The sequence below is a fragment of the Lactuca saligna genome, chromosome 9 (assembly GCF_052625555.1).
Source record: "Lactuca saligna cultivar CGN05327 chromosome 9, ASM5262555v1, whole genome shotgun sequence".
Lineage (NCBI taxonomy): Eukaryota > Viridiplantae > Streptophyta > Magnoliopsida > Asterales > Asteraceae > Lactuca > Lactuca saligna.
This window is the reverse complement of record NC_136425.1, coordinates 20,366,569-20,385,250: the sequence shown is the minus strand read 5'-3', so window position 1 is coordinate 20,385,250 and position 18,682 is coordinate 20,366,569.

Below are 18,682 nucleotides of genomic sequence, written 5' to 3'. Positions count from 1 at the left end.
TTGCACTAAAAGGTAGTACAAGGCAAGCAGGGTTGATCCACAAAGACACGGGATTATTAGTCTATACCTCTTTGCGCAAGGTACTATGGTCACCAATAGTAATAAGGGGGTTTAGAATGCAATGCCTAAACAAACAAATTTAAAACACGAGTAGACAACTAAATGAATGAGTTAAGTTCAGATTTTGTAAGGACTCCAACTCCATGTATGACAATTTAGCAATGTGACTCAAAGATGACACAATATTTGTTCAATTCTATCTAAGTTGGTACTGGAAAGTGCTAATAAGCTCTAACACTTCCCATTCACCACATTAATTAACTAAACAAGCTCTTTGATTAACCCTAACCTTATTAACCTAGTCTAAACAAGCTCTTAGAATTAGATTATAAGATTGCATGAAGCTTTATGTGAATGTTCCCAACAACACCCAATACTCTTAATAAGCTCGGGAGTGTAAAAGTGTATGAATAAGATTTACACTAAATTCATTCAATAGAGATCAATTTAATGCTTGTTACTTGTTCAATTTCACAAAACAATTACAGATTTTGTAAGAATGGCCAATAAGAATCACAATTAGAATCAAACATTCGATTGAAGCAAAATCAAATTCATTAGATAGAAATTAAGAACAAACATCATGTCATATGATTGAAGTCACTACCAAGAAGTCAAAACATGAAATTGGAGAAACTAGGGTTCTAGCCACACATGGCTAGAACAAGATCACAAGAATAAAAGATTGAATTAAAGTGCAATTACAACTTACAAATACTAGAAATAATGTTTCCAAATGATTGCTAATCAAACCCTTGCAAAAACCTTTGAAAATCCTCCTCCAAGTGTGCTCTGATATGTTGTGTCTCTGTAAAAATGGCCTTTAACCCGTAATATGAAAGATAGGAAAAACTGCCAAAAGTTGGTTTCTGGGTCGAACACGGCCTGTGTTAAAATAAGCTAAACTGACATGGGTCGTGTTCAGCAACACACCCCGTTTTGATTTGCACTAAACCGACACGCACCGTGTACCTCTCTGACTCCAATTCCAAACTTGATTTTTCCAACTTTTTCGATTCTCACCCAATCGTCCCGCAATCTTCACCAACGCTCCCTAGCACCTCCAAAAGTGCGCTCCAACCTCCGGTTCTGCTGAAAAAGGACATGAAAGAGGGAAAATAAGGTTGTTCAAGGAATTAACCTAGATATGCTAAAATGCAATAAAAACAACGAAATTATGCTAAGGACATACATAAAAAAGGGCTAGAAGAAAGCCCCGGAGCGCATGAAGGCTCCAAGAAAAAGAGTTTTTCGGCTCAGAAGCTCTGCTCTAGCGGAGCCCGGTTTTTAATAAAACCCGTTGTAAGTGACATAAGCCTACCATACTTTAAATATAGCTTATATTTAAATATAATATCGTTATTATGAACCTAGAAATAAAATTAATCAGTGATTCAAAGTCTTTATACAGATTGAACTACTTACGGGAGAGGTGTCTAGAATGGTCACGTTGGATTTGGTTGTTGGATTTCAGAAAAACTATATGCCGAAATGGTCCTGCCTCCCAACTGTCTTGCCTGGCTGATCCTTATTTGATAGATCATGAAGTAGACTCTGAGTTAATGACAAATCTAGACTAATATTTAGTCACAATAAATATTAGACTAAAATCTAGTGGTAATAATACTAGGTTTCGTCAAAGGAAATCATATTGTTAAGAAGCGAAGCGTTGCTCGAATATCGAGTCGTCACTTAAACAAGTGAATGCATAGTTACTTTCATCTTACACATAGATATGAAGTATTTTATATAAATTACGTGCTAAGTGTGCATATTTTATGAATACTTGTCGTCTATGCTGGATGAACAATTTTATACATGTTTTCAATGCTTTAAATCGTATATGTATTTTATATCTATAAAATATGTTGGGTAAAATATGGGTAGATGAAATATGAGTTGGATGATGAGATGAGAGGTGATATAGGCCATGAGATAAGGGTGAGAGGTGGAAAATGAGAGAACCATGTTACCCAAGCATTGTCCCCGTCATCTACCAGAGTATGGATGTCAACCATAGACTATTCTAGATAGTCCAGTGGAACACTAGCAGACTTGCAGCCTGTAGGTGTTGTGAATGATGTGTTCACCCGGTGTACTCTAAAAACTCATTGACATGTATTGCGAGTGGACTCTCAAAAATAGTATTGTCAATAAACGAGGTAAACCCTGGCGACTATGCAGACTTAGTGCCTAAACCCTGGTGACTATGCAGACTTAGTGCCTAAACCCTGGCAACTATGAAGACTTAGTGCCTAAACCCTGATGACTATGCAGACTTAGTGCCTAAACCCTAGTGACTATGCAAACTTAGTGCCTAAATCCTGGCAACTATGAAGACTTAGTGCCTAAACCCTGATGACTGTGCAAACTTAGTGCCTAAACCCTGGCGACTATGGACTTAGTGTCTGTTGTATAAACCCTGGTGATTATGCATACTTCGTGCCTAAACCCCGGTAACTATGGACTTAGTGCCTGTTGGATACATAGTGGCGACGATGGACTTCGTGCCGATTCCTTAGGATAATCCTTAGGAAAGAATGAACAAGAAATAGTTGATTCTTAGGGTAAATCCTTAAGAGTAAAGAAGATAATGGGGATGGGCAATTGGGTTAATTTTTTTGATGTTTAAACATAATAATTATATTATTTTGAGTTCAAAACCCTATGTACTCACCAGGTTTCCCAACCTGACCCACTCAAGCTTATTTGAATCACAGGTGCCGATACGAAGTTACATTACACTGAGAGATTAAAGAGGTATAGATCACTAGTATAAATGAACATAAGTTCTGTTTATGCTTATGTTTTTGTATTTACATTGACATCCCAAATGTTTTAAAATGAATAAAAATACATTTATTCGAAAATGCTTTGATAATGTTTTTATCATGTTTTACTAGGAAAAAATTTCACAAAATTTTTATTAAAAGAAGTACTCTGATTTTTATAAAGCATAAACAAAAGCGTTCTTTTCTGGCCGTGAAAATGGGGATGTCACACATATACAGGCATAACATGGAATTGTCATGAAGACAATCATCATCTAAGCATAATTGAGTGGGCTGGCATTTGTGCTTTCGAATCACGAGTATAGTGAAGGAAACTCACCTCAACCTGAAGATATAAAATCACACTCGGGATGCTGAATTGTGAAGTCCTCTCACAGAATCACAAATAATAGAACCCTAATTAACAATTAGATAATTAACTATAACATCCTAAAATTCAAGGTCATAAATTTTATTTTTAATTAGGTCATTATCAAAATCAATAGTATAAAAGCATCCATAATATTTAACTAAGTCAAAACAGTGTGTCAGTAATCAAGCATGTCATCATAAAATAATATCAAAGTATAATCCCAAGAATCTCCTATGCGGAAAACATAGTGTGATGCGATGCGATCGAGCCAAATCCTTTCCTTTGAAAATAAAGTACCTGAAACCAAAACTAAAAACCGTAAGCACGAAGCTTAGTGAGTTCCCCAAAGCATACCCCACACACAGACCACATAACACATATCATATTAGCTATAAAGCTACATATACCACATAAGCCATGCATACATACACCTATAAGAATGTCATGGGCTACCCCACATGGTCTTTACCTAGGACTGCCATGGGCTACCCCACATGGACTTTACCTAGGACTGCCATAGGCTACCCCACATGGTCTTACATCCAATGCCATGAGCTACCCCACATGGTCTTTACCTAGGACTGCCATGGGCTACCCCACATGGTCTTAACTCCAATATCATGGGCTACCCCACATGGTATTTACCTAGGACTACCATGGGCTACCCCACATGGTCTTACATCTAATGTCATAGGCTACCCCACATGATCTTTACCTAGGACTGCCATGGGCTACCCCACATGGTCTTAAATTCAATGAAAAGGACTCCCCTTGCGGTCTTCCATGAGAAACACACAATCACATATCATATCAAATCACAGAATGGCTAACACATATATCATAATCACACAATGAGCCGACCTTGGTGCCTTAGACCCATGGGTATCGTGAGAAGACTCACCTGACACTGTTGAAGTCCTACAGATAAATGAGAAGACCCATGGGTATCGTGGGCATGGATTGGTTGAGTCGATTTGGAGTTGTGATAGACTGCGAGCAGAATTTGGTGACGATTCGAGATCCTAGTGGGGGAGTGTTGATAGTCTATGGCGAGGGAACTCGAAGTGGGTCAGCGTTCTGTTCGGCTGCCAGAGCGAGGCAGAGTTTGCAGCAGGGCTGCAAGGTGTTCGTAACTAATGTGATGGATACGAGGATTGATTCAGAGATACCGAGATCAGTTGGTGAGGTTCCGATAGTGTGCGAGTTCCCGGATGTTTTCCCCGAGGAGTTGCCGGGTGTGCCTCCCGAGAGGCAGGTAGAGTTCTGTATCGATTTGGTTCCGGGGGAAACACCTATCGTCAAGGTGCCCTATCGCCTTGCGCCTCCAGAGATGCAGGAGTTATCCTCGCAGCTTCAAGAGCTGTTAGGGAAGGGGTTTATTCAGCCGAGTAGCTCGCCGTGGGGAGCGCCGATCCTTTTTGTCAAGAAAAAGGATGGTTCACACCAGATGTGCATTGATTATCGGGAGTTGAACAAGTTAATGGTCAAGAACCATTATCCGTTGCCGATGATTGATGATTTGTTCGATCAGGTTCAGGGGGAATCTTGGTTTACCAAGATAGACTTGAGGTCTGGATATCACCAGATGAGGGTGCGTGATGAGGATATCCAGAAGACAGTGTCCAGGACACGATATGGGCACTATGAGTTTGTGGTGATGCCTTTTGGGCTCACCAATGCACCAGCAGTGTTCATGGATATCATGAACAGAGTATGTCGGTCGATGTTGTATCGATCGGTGATCGTGTTTATTGATGATATTTTAGTGTATTTTAGATCCCGAGAACAGCATGAGGAGCATTTGAGGGAGATCCTCGGGGTATTGAGGTCGGAGAGGCTTTATGACAAATTATCCAAGTGTGATTTTTGGTTACGAGAGGTCCAGTTCTTGGGGCATCTTGTTAATCAAAATGGGATATTGGTCGACCCGACCAAGATTGAGGCGGTGATGAGTTGGGAGGTGCCGAAGTCCACCACGGAGATTAGGAGTTTTCTGGGGTTGGCCGGTTATTATCGGAGATTCATTTAGGATTTCTACAAGATTGCAGTGCCACTCACTAGGTTGACCTAGAAGGGTGTTGCTTTTTCAAGGGGTCCGGAGCAGTAGGCCTCATTTGAGACTCTTCGCCGGAAGTTGTGTGAAGCGCTGGTGTTATCCCTTCCAGAGGGAGTTGAGGATTTTGTGGTATACTACGATGCATCGGTATCAGATTTGGGTGCAGTGCTTATGCAAAGGGGGCATGTGATAGCATATGCATCGAGGCAACTGAAGCCTCATGAGGCGAGGTATCCCACTCACGATCTAGAGTTGGGAGCGGTAGCGTTTGCTCTCAAGATATGATGCCACTATTTGTACGGGGTTCGGTGTACCATTTACACGGACCACAAGAGTTTGAAGTATTTGATGGATCAACCCAACCTAAATATGTGGCAGAGGAGATGGATGGATGTGGTGAAGGATTACGATTGTGAGATCCTGTACCACCCCGACAAGGCGAATGCGGTAGCCGATGCCCTGAGTCGAAGGGAAGAGAGTGTTCCGATACGAGGTATGTGTAAGAGAATGACCATGATGACTCCAGTGTTAGATACCATTTGTGAGGCTCAGGTAGAGGCTGTGAGACCGGAGAACCGCAAGAAGGATCGAGTGATTGGGCAGGTATCTGAGTTTGTGACTGATAGCCGAGGGCTTATGACTTTTCATGGCCGGATATGGGTGCCATTTATTGGCAAGTCACGCAGTGTTTTGATGGAGGAGGCGCATAGATTGAGATTCTCGATCCATCCCGGGGACACTAAAATGTATTTAGATCTGAAGAGAGACTATTGGTGGCCTTGTATGAAGAGAGATGTTGCGTGGGTTGTAGAGAGGTGCTTGACCTGTCGTCAGGTTAAGGCCGAGCACCAGCGTCCACATGGCAAGTTGTAGCCACTTGAGCTTCCCAGTGGAAGTGGGAACATATTTCTATGGATTTCATTACCAAACTACCAGGAACCCCAAGGGGTGTCGATGCAATTTAGGTGATTGTGGATCGATTGATTAAAAGTGCTCACTTCCTTGCTATCAGTGAGAGTTCTTCCGCAGAGAGGTTGGCAGAAATATATGTGAGGGAAGTGGGGTCTCGGCATGGGGTGCTGATTTCGATTGTGTCAGATCGAGATGTGCATTTTACTTCCAGGTTCTGGAAGAAGTTTCATGATGAGTTGGGTACGAGGTTACATTTCAGCACTTCTTATCACCCTCAGACCGACGGTCAGAGTGAGCGGACTATCCAAACACTCGAGGACATGCTTCGGGCATGTGTATTAGACTTCGGAGGAAGTTGGGACACGTATCTGCTTTTGGCTGAGTTTTCCCATAACAACAGCCACCATTCGAGCATCGGTATGCCTCCCTTCGAGTTGTTGTATGGAAGAAGGTGTTGGACTCCCATTAGTTGGGGAGAGGTAGGACAGCGTGTTATGGGTAGTATGAAGATAGTACTCCAGACAATTGAGCAGATTCAACAGGTCATGTGAGCTACGCTGATGGCCCAGAGTCACCAGAAGAGCTATGCTGATAGGCATCGCTTAGAGCCTAGAGTCGCCAGAAGAGCTACGCTGAAGGTATCACCTTGGAAAGGTGTGATTCGATTCAGGAAGAGAGGAAAGTTGGGACCTCGATATATCGGTCCATTCAGGGTGACAACTAGGGTGGGCAGAGTAGCGTATTGTTTGCAGCTACCTGCTGAGCTGAGTTAGATTCATGATACCTTCCACGTGTCTCAGTTGAGGAAGTGTATTGCCGATGAGTCAGCAGTGGTTCCATTAGAGGACATTTAGGTGGATGCGAGCCTGAACTATGTTGAGAGGTTGATCGTAATCTGAGATAGGAGAATCAAGATTCTGAGGAACAAGGAGGTGTCCCTGGTTCATGTCCAGTGGCAACATCGGAAGGGGTCCGAGCTGACTTGGGAGCCGAAGTTAGAGATGCGGGAGCAGTATCCAGAATTGTTTGCAGAGCGAAACTTCGAGGGCGAAGTCTGATTCTAGTGGGGGAGAATTGTAATATCCGGGATTTCAGGTATTATTTTATCATTTATTTTTGGAGTCTAAGAGAGAGAGAGTCTCGACGAGTTGATGCCTAGACTCGTCGAGTAGGGTCGCGTGGTGATGACTGGATTAATGAGTGGACTCGATGAGTCGGTAAGGGGACTCGAAGAGTCCGTATTGGCGACTAAAACCCTAATTTCCCGGGTCTCAGCCGTATTTAAAGGACCTTATAACCCCTTCATTTCGGCTACCTTCGTCCTTGAGAGCACCAAAGCATCTGAGAGTCCTTGTGAGTGAGATAAGAGACCATTGTTCATCATCCTTGTGTGTTTTAGCAAGAATAGAAGAGGAAGGTCAAGCTAGGAGAGTTGGAGAGCTTGGATCTACTTCCATTTGGGAAGAGGAAGCTATTTGAGGTATTATTTAGAGCTTATTCTCGTGTTTTTGTTGATATAGTCAAATCTAGAGTTTCTTCATGCCTTGATTAACTTGTATTTGGAGTGTGAGAGGTCCCATGGGGAATTGGTACATAGATCTGGACTTTAGAAGGTCCAGAGAGTCCCAAATGCTCTGCTTTATGCCTTTCATTTTGAGTTGTGGACTTGGGTTACTATTTTAGAGGTCATTTCACCAAAAGAAGCCTTGTAGGCGTTGCATGGGTGCCAAGATGTGACCTTTACGTGATTATCATGTTTCGGAAGGTCAGATCTATAGATTAGAGAAACAAATATGACCTCAAAAGGCCATTTGAGTTCGAGCATGGAATGAACTCTCCGAGTCCATAACCAGACCCGACGAGTCGGACCGGGTTGTCCCATGACTCACGCAGTTGATGACTCGCTGAGTTGGAAGAGTGACTCAGTGAGTCAGAGGGGGATTTAGGGGACTTGAGTTCACGTCTGAACTCGCCGAGTCAGTGCCTAACTCGAAGAGTTGGGTCAAGGGGGTGGCCATTAACCAACGTTGACCAGAGTTGACTTGTGTTGACTTAAGTGAATTAGTCAAATTAAGTCAGTAAGGTATTAATTAGAGATGTATTTATGTTATAGGGGGAAGCTAGGTCGGAGGATTGAGCGTGAGTGATTATCCGACATCTTCGAGGTGAGTCTTCTCACTATGCCTTACCCGATGGGGTGATTATGTGTCACCGGAAGGTCTTATGTGTATAATGAAAATGTGATGTATGTTGTATATGTTATATGTTATGATATGAGTATGATGATATAGACCGAAAGGTCAACAGAGTTATGGGATGGAAATCCCCTGAGACACTTGGATCGGAAGATCGCATAGAGTTATGGTCTGGAAAGGCATATGTGCTGTATGTGGTATTTTGGGGAACTCACTAAGCATTATTGCTTAGCGTTTGCGTGTTATGTGTTTTAGATACCAATGATGATCGCGGGAAGGCACCAACATGATCAGTACACACTTATGGTGGAGATGTTTTGAGATTCTGGGGATTTTGATTTGTACTTATGTTATGTAAAAACAAATGATACACGTTTTTGGAGAATTGTGATTGGGGTATTTTTATTAAATTAAAATGAAAAATTGTTTTGAAATTTCACAGTGTTACATTATTCCAGCCCAAGGCTCAATCCATAAACCCAAAAGTCAAACTAGGAAATCAAAGCCCAACATATGGCCTAATTTTCCAAATTGGGCCCAAGCCTTTACATGGTCTTATTCAAAGGCCCAACCATTTATTCCGGTATAACATTTGACATTCTAATGGCCCAATATCATATATAATCATTAAGGCCTAACTATGGCCCATCTATGGCCCAATTTTCCAAATTAGGCCCAAACCCTCATGTGCGCCTTACCCTAAGCCCATCAATATATTCTAGTCCATATGATTATTCTTGGATGGCCCATTAATAAACCAATTACCAAAGCCCAATAGAAAGGCCCAACTTAAGGCCCAAGTGAAATTAGGGTTTCACATCAAATGATGATTATGGTTAAGTGTCCCTACTTAACCCTTTAAGGACTTAATCCATTAACTCCAATATTGACTTAGGTTGATTGCAAATGACTATTAATTAATATATTAAATTCATTAAATAATCCTCATGCTTTCCGATAAGTCCCAAATTAAGGTTTCGTAGCATTAGGGTTTTCCCAAACCCTAATTAGGGTTTCCAACCCATATTAGCCCAATAGGGCCAATAGCTAGGTCCTTTGACCAATAAGGGTTCATTAGGCCCATTATGATTTTACTAACCGCATTAAGGTTTCACTAAGCCCATTAGGGCTTCATTGAGCCTGTTAAGGTTTCAAGCGTCTCAATCGAATCAACACAACACGACAAAGCACACTGCCACCCGACATGGCGGCGGGTGGTGGTTAGGGTTTCTTTAATTATTCCTTTAGCATTTACAAATTTTACGAAGAAAATCTTAATCAACACACACACACACACACTAAACTAAACATGCACACATACAACCACCTTGTGGTGGCAGGCGGTGGCACGAGGTGGCAACCACCATGGCTGGCGGCCATGGTGGTTATCTTCTCCATTTTCCAACCATCAACACTACCTAAAACACATACAAACAAAAGATGGACACTTAGAACACACCCATCATTAATATGGAGGCGGTACGTGGTGATTTGTGACGGTAGTGACAACATAAACGGCGACATAGCGGTGGATTGCGGAGACAGCCACCACCTCACGGTGGTGGCGGCGGGTCTCTTGATTCCCGTGAGCAAAATAACGCACATACACCCCGATTAGTTCCCTAAACGGCCCTTAAAGGCAACACACGTGCATTCAGCCACCTACAAGGTGGCAAGTCATCACGCGAAATGCCACTGAAATGGAGACCAACAATGGTTACGACCCCAAACAGATAGAAACATGGATGAATAAGATGAAATTTAGTTTCACCGTGAGCATTCCGATTGCGCACGACTCATGTCCACTGGTCACAGCTCCGCCTTCGTTCTTGGTGGGGCTTCTCTAGCAGTTAAGGACTTCACCGGCAGCGACAGAGGAGGTTATGGTGGCATATGTTGTCAGTGTGGCAAAGATTGGAACGGTGGTCAGGCTTGTCGTGGTAATGGCGGTTGAGACGGGTCAGGAGGTGGTGGTTGAACCCAACTAGGCGACGGCAGTCGGAGGTGCGGCGTCGGAGGTCGTGGGGGATGAGGGTAGGGAGGATGGCGGCTGCACTTCTTTAGGGTTAGGGTTAAGGGAACGGTGGATTATGACTGTATACCCGGTGCCTCCAAATCTTATTGCCATAATGGCATAAACAGTCCATCTCCATAAAATTATTTCCAAAATAGCTCCCATATTTACCTGTTACACCCTTAATCTTATAATTCTTTTCATAATTAATCCAACAGTTACTAAACAACCCCTCCCTTACAATTTATTTTCAAATGAATTCCAAAATTTACCATTCAGCCCCCCGCCTAATAAAATTCTGGCATAACACGTCCCAATAATACCAAACACCCCCTTGACTTCTAAAATCCTTTGAGAGACAAGTCCTGAACTTACACTCTAACCCCCGAATATTCCAACTTATAACATTCGACGCCCCAAAACCAACACCCCATTAAATAATATGGATTTAGGGCAATTATTCATTTATCAATTTTATCTATTTATTTATTAATTAAACAGGATGTTACATTAACCCTACCTGAGAGTCTAAATCCTAAACCCCGACTTCAAAGGAAAAAAGGCTGCTCAATCATTCACTTATTGGGCCTAACATACCAAGGCCCAAATCCAAACCAACCCAAAGTCCAAAAGACATTCCATGCCTACTATCGAACCAAGTCCATAAAGGCCCAACACAGAAAGGCTTGCAGCCCAACAAGGCCCCAAATCCCTAAGCCCAAGGTGACCCGAAACTAAAGGCCCAAAAACTTCTCTGGTAAGTACACTAAGCGTACCTTCAGTACGCATGGCGTACTAGAGTGGTTCGCAAGGTTGGGACCCTAGGTGCGTAGGCTCAACGTACAACTACGTACGTCTGACATACTCCCCAGTTGGCCATTGCTTACTTTTAAGGTCTTAATTCACTAAGCCTAACGTCCGACGTTATATCTAAGCTCATTAAAACGTATTAAGCCAAAAGTTGCAAAGTTTATGCTTTTGCATGTTTTAAAAGGTTCCAAAGCCAACTTAAACACTTTATCTTCAAAGAATGGACACCAACCTTTGCATGGTTCATCATGATCCATCAAGATGATATTCTTATGAACTAACACCATAAAATTGATGAAATCTAACATTTTAAGCTCTTGGAGTAGCTCATACTCACAAGGATGACTCAGGGGACAATCATATGATAAAAGCAACCCCTAAACTAAATGTACTACATGGAGTCATTAAGGTAGGAGCTTTATACCTCCAATAAGCTAGGAAGGGTGAATAATCTCTAGATCTACAAGCTTCCTCTTGTCCAATGCTTTTTTGCAAGTCTTCTTCTTCTTCAATATGCACCACACACACAAAACACAAGGCCAATCTCTTTGGAAAATGGATTAGGGTTTCGATGTATAGCTCAAGAGACAACAGAAGCTAATAAGGTGAATGATTTGGGGGTCTTAATGTGTTTAAATAGGGTGTGAACCCTAAAAAATTGGGTTTGCCCTTAACGGACGTACGCCCCGTGTACTCATGGGTACGCCCAACGTACCTGGGGGGCATCCTGCCTAATGCAATGCCTTGGAGTACGTCTGACGTACCACATGTACGCCCATCATACTTGGGTCTATGGGTCCACAAGATGGATTTATTTAATTAACATATACTTGACATCTTGAATGTTACATAAGTTATCAAAATTAACCCGTGTTTTCTATAAGTATTCTTAAAAATGTTAATTTAACAAAAGAAGTGAGCCGAAAAAATGAATGGACAAATGTAAAGGAATATAAACTTATATAAGTTTTCATTTAGGATACAAATCATTGTTAACATTATATAACTTTTAATAAGTTATTTCATTCATTAACAGTTTTTATAAATAATTTCTTTTGCAAAAATATAAGTTTGTGTCTTTATATTTCTTATAAACAACTTAGTATAAAGTGATGATATTTATGCCTTGGGTTGATAATTTTATCATCGATTAATAATCGATGAAGAAAATGTGTTGGAAGTCATTGTTTACACCACGGTGTGGTTCATTTAAAATACAAGAATAGTGTGTGGTGTTTCTACAACAAACCAGGAAGAGGGAAAACATTTTTAAAAGTATCGTTATTCATTCTTTTGATTGATTTTCTAATAGATGTAATATGAATAGTATTACCTGGACTTCGTGGTTACAAAATCCAATGTTCCACGGTAATTTATAATTTTTTTCTAACTCATTACTAGTCGGTGATTATAAGATTTAGCATCATATGAATGTTGGTTACTTTTTAATAGCAAATATATGAAAGGCAAATGTGAATGCCTGTAAAACTAAAATGCACTATTTTAAAGGTTGATCGGAGTTTAACCATCATTTTTGTGTTTGTGATTAGGGCTGTAAACGAACCAAACGAACACGAACAATGTCTTGTTCATGTTCGTTCGTTTAAGTTAGCCGAACAACAAACGAACACGAACGGATAAACGAACGAGATTTTCTTGTTCATGTTCGTTCGTTTAACAAATTACTTTGTTCATGTTCGTTCATTTATGTTCGTGAACATGCTAAACGAACATAAACGAACAAACATAAACGAACAAAGATAAAAAAACACAATTGAACTTATATGAACATAAACGAACATATAATATAACAATATAATAAAAAATAATTGAATATAGATGAATATAAATAAACTTAAACGAACGAACATAAATGAACATCATAAACGAACGTTCACGGACATAAATGAACGAACGAGACCATTGTTCATGTTCGTTCATGTAACTAAACGAACGATAATTTTTGTTCATGTTCGTTCATTTATTAAATAAACGAACATAAACGAACTTCCCGTCGAACAATTCACGAACGGTTCGCCGAACGTTCAGTTCGTTTACAGCCCTATTTGTGACTGAAAGAATTTTTTTATACAATTAAATGAGAAGTTATAAATAAATATAAAAAACCAATCCTTAATGGCCTCGCATTGTCAAAGTGAAATAAAGGCTTAGCCAAATGCAATGTGGCAATAAAATTTCCATGATTAGGTGACACTTATTGTTGCTTAACTTTAAAGATGTAATAGGTCAAAGTTATTTTAGATTGTTATAATCATCAAGCCATGAGTGGTAAGTCGTGTGGTAGAAAGAAAATTAATCCCTTTGCCACTAAATTGTGCATCAAGATTCGATAGACGCCATACCAAACCACAAATTGTGCATCAACTTTGGAATAATCAAAAGCAATATTTTTCAATCAACATTCGCATATTTTTGTTTAAGATTGATGTGTTTAAGACGAATGAGGATGGGTACTAAACCGTTGTGGAGAACCGATGTGGCACATCCACAAAGACGCTATGGCCAAATGAACAGCACCCCTAACTCGTTATGGTACAACTCGTTGTGGGTATAACACATCTCGATGTTGGTTAACAAATAAGAAATCAATCAATTTTTATTTTTTGTATCATTTTATTTTATTTTATTTCCTTTTTAAAATGATGTGACAGTGTGTGATAAATATTTCGTAGCCTAAATGGTGTAGTGTTAAAGATGACATGACATTTAAGATGATAATTTTTTGGTGTTATAACACCGATATATATATATATATATATATATATATATATATATATATATATATATATATATATATATATATATATATATATATATATATATATATATATATATATATCCACCGGCCTAATTATAAATTTATAATACTTATTTTTTAATTTAAATTTTAAAATTCTATGTTTTTAGTTATAAAACTTATAGAAGGTATGTTTTTTGGTGTATTTGAACATGTTAACGATGTGGGTTATCTATAAATTATTTGATTAGCACATATATTATGTTTTATATTAACAACTTGATAAATAAAGTTTAAAAAAATCAACTACAAAGAAAATAAGTATAATAAATCGACGTCGTCCAAAATATATTCAAATATATACAATCTTATAAAATATAAATCATTAAAAAGTAAAATTTGTAATTAGATTGTTTAAGATATATGTAACATATTTTTACAACTTACTTTTTATTATTATTAAAAATTTAAGTAATTGATTTTAATCCAAAGTTTAATATAATTTAGTTTTTTAAAAGTTATTAGGCATTTTTCGTAGTCAAACACTTTTTTGTTAAATTTATGATGTGTGTTATTTTAAATAAAGAAAACAACAAATTTCTTAAGTTAGATATTAGAAGGTGGAACTTTGGGAAGAATTTGATGCCTTTACCTTTAAGTTAATTACTTGTATTATTTGGTGATAGTAATTTAGTATCATTTCTCTTTACCTTTTGGGTGCTTTTGGGTGGTTGGTAGTGGTATGGGTTAGCTTCCAAAACTAATATTTTCTTAGACTAATGAATACATGCAACACGATATCCGTCGTATTGAAGTGACAGTGAAAAAATGCTAACGTAACGTTGAAACACTGTCCCATCTTGGCGTTTTTGGGCGTTATGACATCATCCGTTAGCATGGCAACGGGAGGTAACGATTCGTTATTGGCTTGCAATTTTTTTCAAACAGTCAAAATTATTTGATGGATTGTTCTCTATCTAATGCTTTGACCCATTCGTAATTTTTGCCGGCTCATGTGGTTTTCTAAAGAAAAAAGCAATTATTTCAAGTGTTGATGATATCATATTGTTATGTAACTTGCAAGTCCAATGATAATCACATCTTTATTTATAAAATAAATAAATAAATAAATGAAACAAATGAATCCAGGATCATCGTAATGTATTTGTTCAATGTTTTTATTTATTTGTAATGTCATTTTAAGTTTTTAAAAGTTATTTTTAATTTAGGATTTAATTAAATTATATGTGTTATTGATTTATATGTTTTTTTATAAATATTATGTCATAAATAAATAAAAAATAAAACAAACTGAAAAAAAAAAATAGAAATTAAAAATATCAATGAAATAAAAAATAATAGAAAATAGGGGGTGTTATTACATATTATTTGGTATTGTTCATTTCTACATTGAGTGTTATAATACCAATGTATGATTAGGATGACGAGTTGAACATTTTAAGTGTGATAACATGTTATCCTCACTTAGTAGTCTTATTATAAAAAATACATTCTTAGCTGATTTTAATTTAAACATATTTTTTTAAAATATTTTGAATTTAATATTGTGTATATATTTATAATTAAATGAAGAAATGAATCACTATAAATAAAAATTAACTTTCGATCGTTTATTTATTTAATTTTCAATCTCTTAAAATATATATAAAAAATAATTAGTTTAAAAAATTAAATCATTTATAAGGATAGTATGAACTTTTTATGATTCCCGTTATGTGAGAATATATTCTTGATAATCCTATTATCAAGAATATATATAAAAAATATATAAAAAATAATTAGTTTAAAAAATTAAATCATCTATAAGGATAGTATGAACTTTTTATGAGAATATATTCTTGATAATCCTATTATGTGATAATAAGAAAGAGTGAATGAGAATGCGTGAGAACAAAAATAAATGATAATTAGTGAGAATATGTAATAATGATAATAGTTATGTTGAAAATATTTCTAGCCTTGCTTATATTACTATGAGATGACGAACCACTTGAACGACATTGAGAATCTATTTCACAAAATCGTGATATTCTAAGAGAAGAAAAGAATAATAAATAAAGAAAAGTAAATAGATTTCTATGTAATAGTTCAATTTAACCCATATGTTTGCCAACTACAATTATATGTGTAAGTTACATCAGTTTTTTGTTATATCGACAGGTGAGAAACATAAAACACCTGAAGCAAAATGGTCGATTGAATAAATTTGCAACAAAATTATAAATTCAATGATTTAATTAAGGAAAAAAATATACAATGTCAAAATCAAAATTTTATACGAATCTAATGTCTTTTATGCAATTGGCTGTGTTAATAACAAATGATCGGTTGTTAATATCACATATAGCTATCATTTTGTAAATATTTTAAAAAATAATTGTAAAATACTTATTTAATATATAGTTAGTGTTTTATATTAAAAAGAAGGAGATAAATAGAGGGTGGAGATGTGAGAAGTTGTAAAAGGAGAACATGGAAGTCATAACCAACAAAGAAACATTCCCACCCTGTCAAAGTGGCAAATACCCCATCATTGCCAGTCTGCCATTTCCCTTTGCCAACAAATACCTATATGTCAACTTTCCCTCCCCAAAACGTTGCCGTTTCAAAGTTCCCCAATCAAATAAGACAACACCAACCCTACTTTTTTGGACTTTTTCCTTTAGAATACATATTAGAATAATAATAATAGATTCTTATTATAAGAGAACAAATTAAAATAATAATAATAGATTCTCAATCATTTGTAACAATGAAATTTAATGAAGGTGGCAAAATGATATCATATCAGACCCGGTAACATGGCCAATTGGTAGTTTCATGACGGGTTAAATGGATCTTGTTGAATTGTGTAATTCATGAATATCAAGGTTTTCAACTTTTAAAAAATACAGTAAATATATATTAAATGTGATTACAATATTATACTATGATTATATATTATAAGATTTATTGAAAAACTGGCTAAGAATAATTTATGTATTTAAATATGCTTTGGATAAAAAATTACCCATTCAACAAATGACATGTAATGATATAATATATGACTTTCTATATTGACTCGCGCGTTTTCTAGATAAAAAAAAACTTTTAATTACTCTTATCTACCAAGGGACAAGTTGAAAAGGTGAAATTATTTCCTGTAAAATATAATAATATTATTTCTATTTTACATAAGTATTAAACAACAATTTAAATGGTACTTTAAAGCATAATAATTTAAAACGTTATATTGAAAAAATGAAAAATATTTTTTTGGTATATTTGTTTGCTTAATTTATTATTTTTTAATAAATTAACCTTACATGTGACTATATAAATTTTGTACTTCATGCGATATTAACAATATTTATATTTTATACTATCTTTTGTCCTAACATATTTTGATAATTTTATTAATACGTTTAAATAAATACAAATCTTTTACTTTTTTTATAACATATCGATGTAAGATTTACCATGTATGGTATTTGATAAAATATATGTAAATGCTCTTCAAGTTGTAAGCAACTAAGCATGACTGAACATTGTATATTTTAAAAACTTTTTTTTTGAATGGTGCATAAATATGTCGAATTAAATATTAGTTTTTTGCTTTTTTCTCTATTGATTATATCATATAAATTTATCTTATTTTATGTGCTTAGAAAATTAAGTTATTCCTCATATATAATTTAATAAAATATATAATGTGTCAAATATTTAGAATGAATTTTAATAAATGAATAAAAAAGTCATGGACTATAATTAGTTTCAACTAGATTACTAATAACAACAAATAATATTCTATAAATAATATTTTATATTTTAAAATATTGTATTGTACAACTCTATAAAAAATAAATTATGATATAAGAAAAAAAAATTGTTATTCCAAATATTTTTATTAAAAATCTCATTTCAATTTAATATATTTTTAAAATCATTATTATAAAATTTAATACAACTAATATTATTTATAAGTGCTATTATTAAATGGGAGAAGGTAAAAACATAAAATGTTTTTCACTTTTTCTATTGATTTGCCTTATTTAGCCAATCGATATTTTCACATAAAACTTGGTCTAGACATGTTTAGCAAAAATAGTAAAAACCAAAAGCCCATAAATAAAATAGGTAGTTTAGTACATTATCCATTAAATGAGGTGTATAAATGATGCTACATGTAACGTCAATTCATTTCGCCTTTTTGCCAAATGACCTTATGATAATTTTTATAAGGGAAAATGATTTTTGAGGGTAATTAACTTTTGCGTTTATACTCATTTGGTTCTTTTTCTTTTTTTTTTGTATTCAATATACCATCGAACTTGTTGTTGGTGTTTACCATAGCCCTTTTGACCGGCTTTTGACCTGTGATAGACGGTCAAAGGGTTATGGTGAACACAAACAACAAGTTCGATGGTATATTGAATACAAAAAAAAGGGACCAAATGAGTACAAACGCAAAAGTTAATTACCCTCAAGAGTCATTTTCACTTTACTCATTTACAACAAATCCCACATCATCTCCTAGTGATATTAATGACTTTATGAGATTCATTCTTGCTTCTCTTCAAAACATAACCTACGAAATGACATTATTCGTACATGTACAACTTTGTAATGCACTTAAATATTAGGGGAATCTTGACTAAGTTGACACATTTCATGACTACATTTACATTTGCAATCAAATGATTTATCGTATCATGGATTCTAGACAAGTCTAC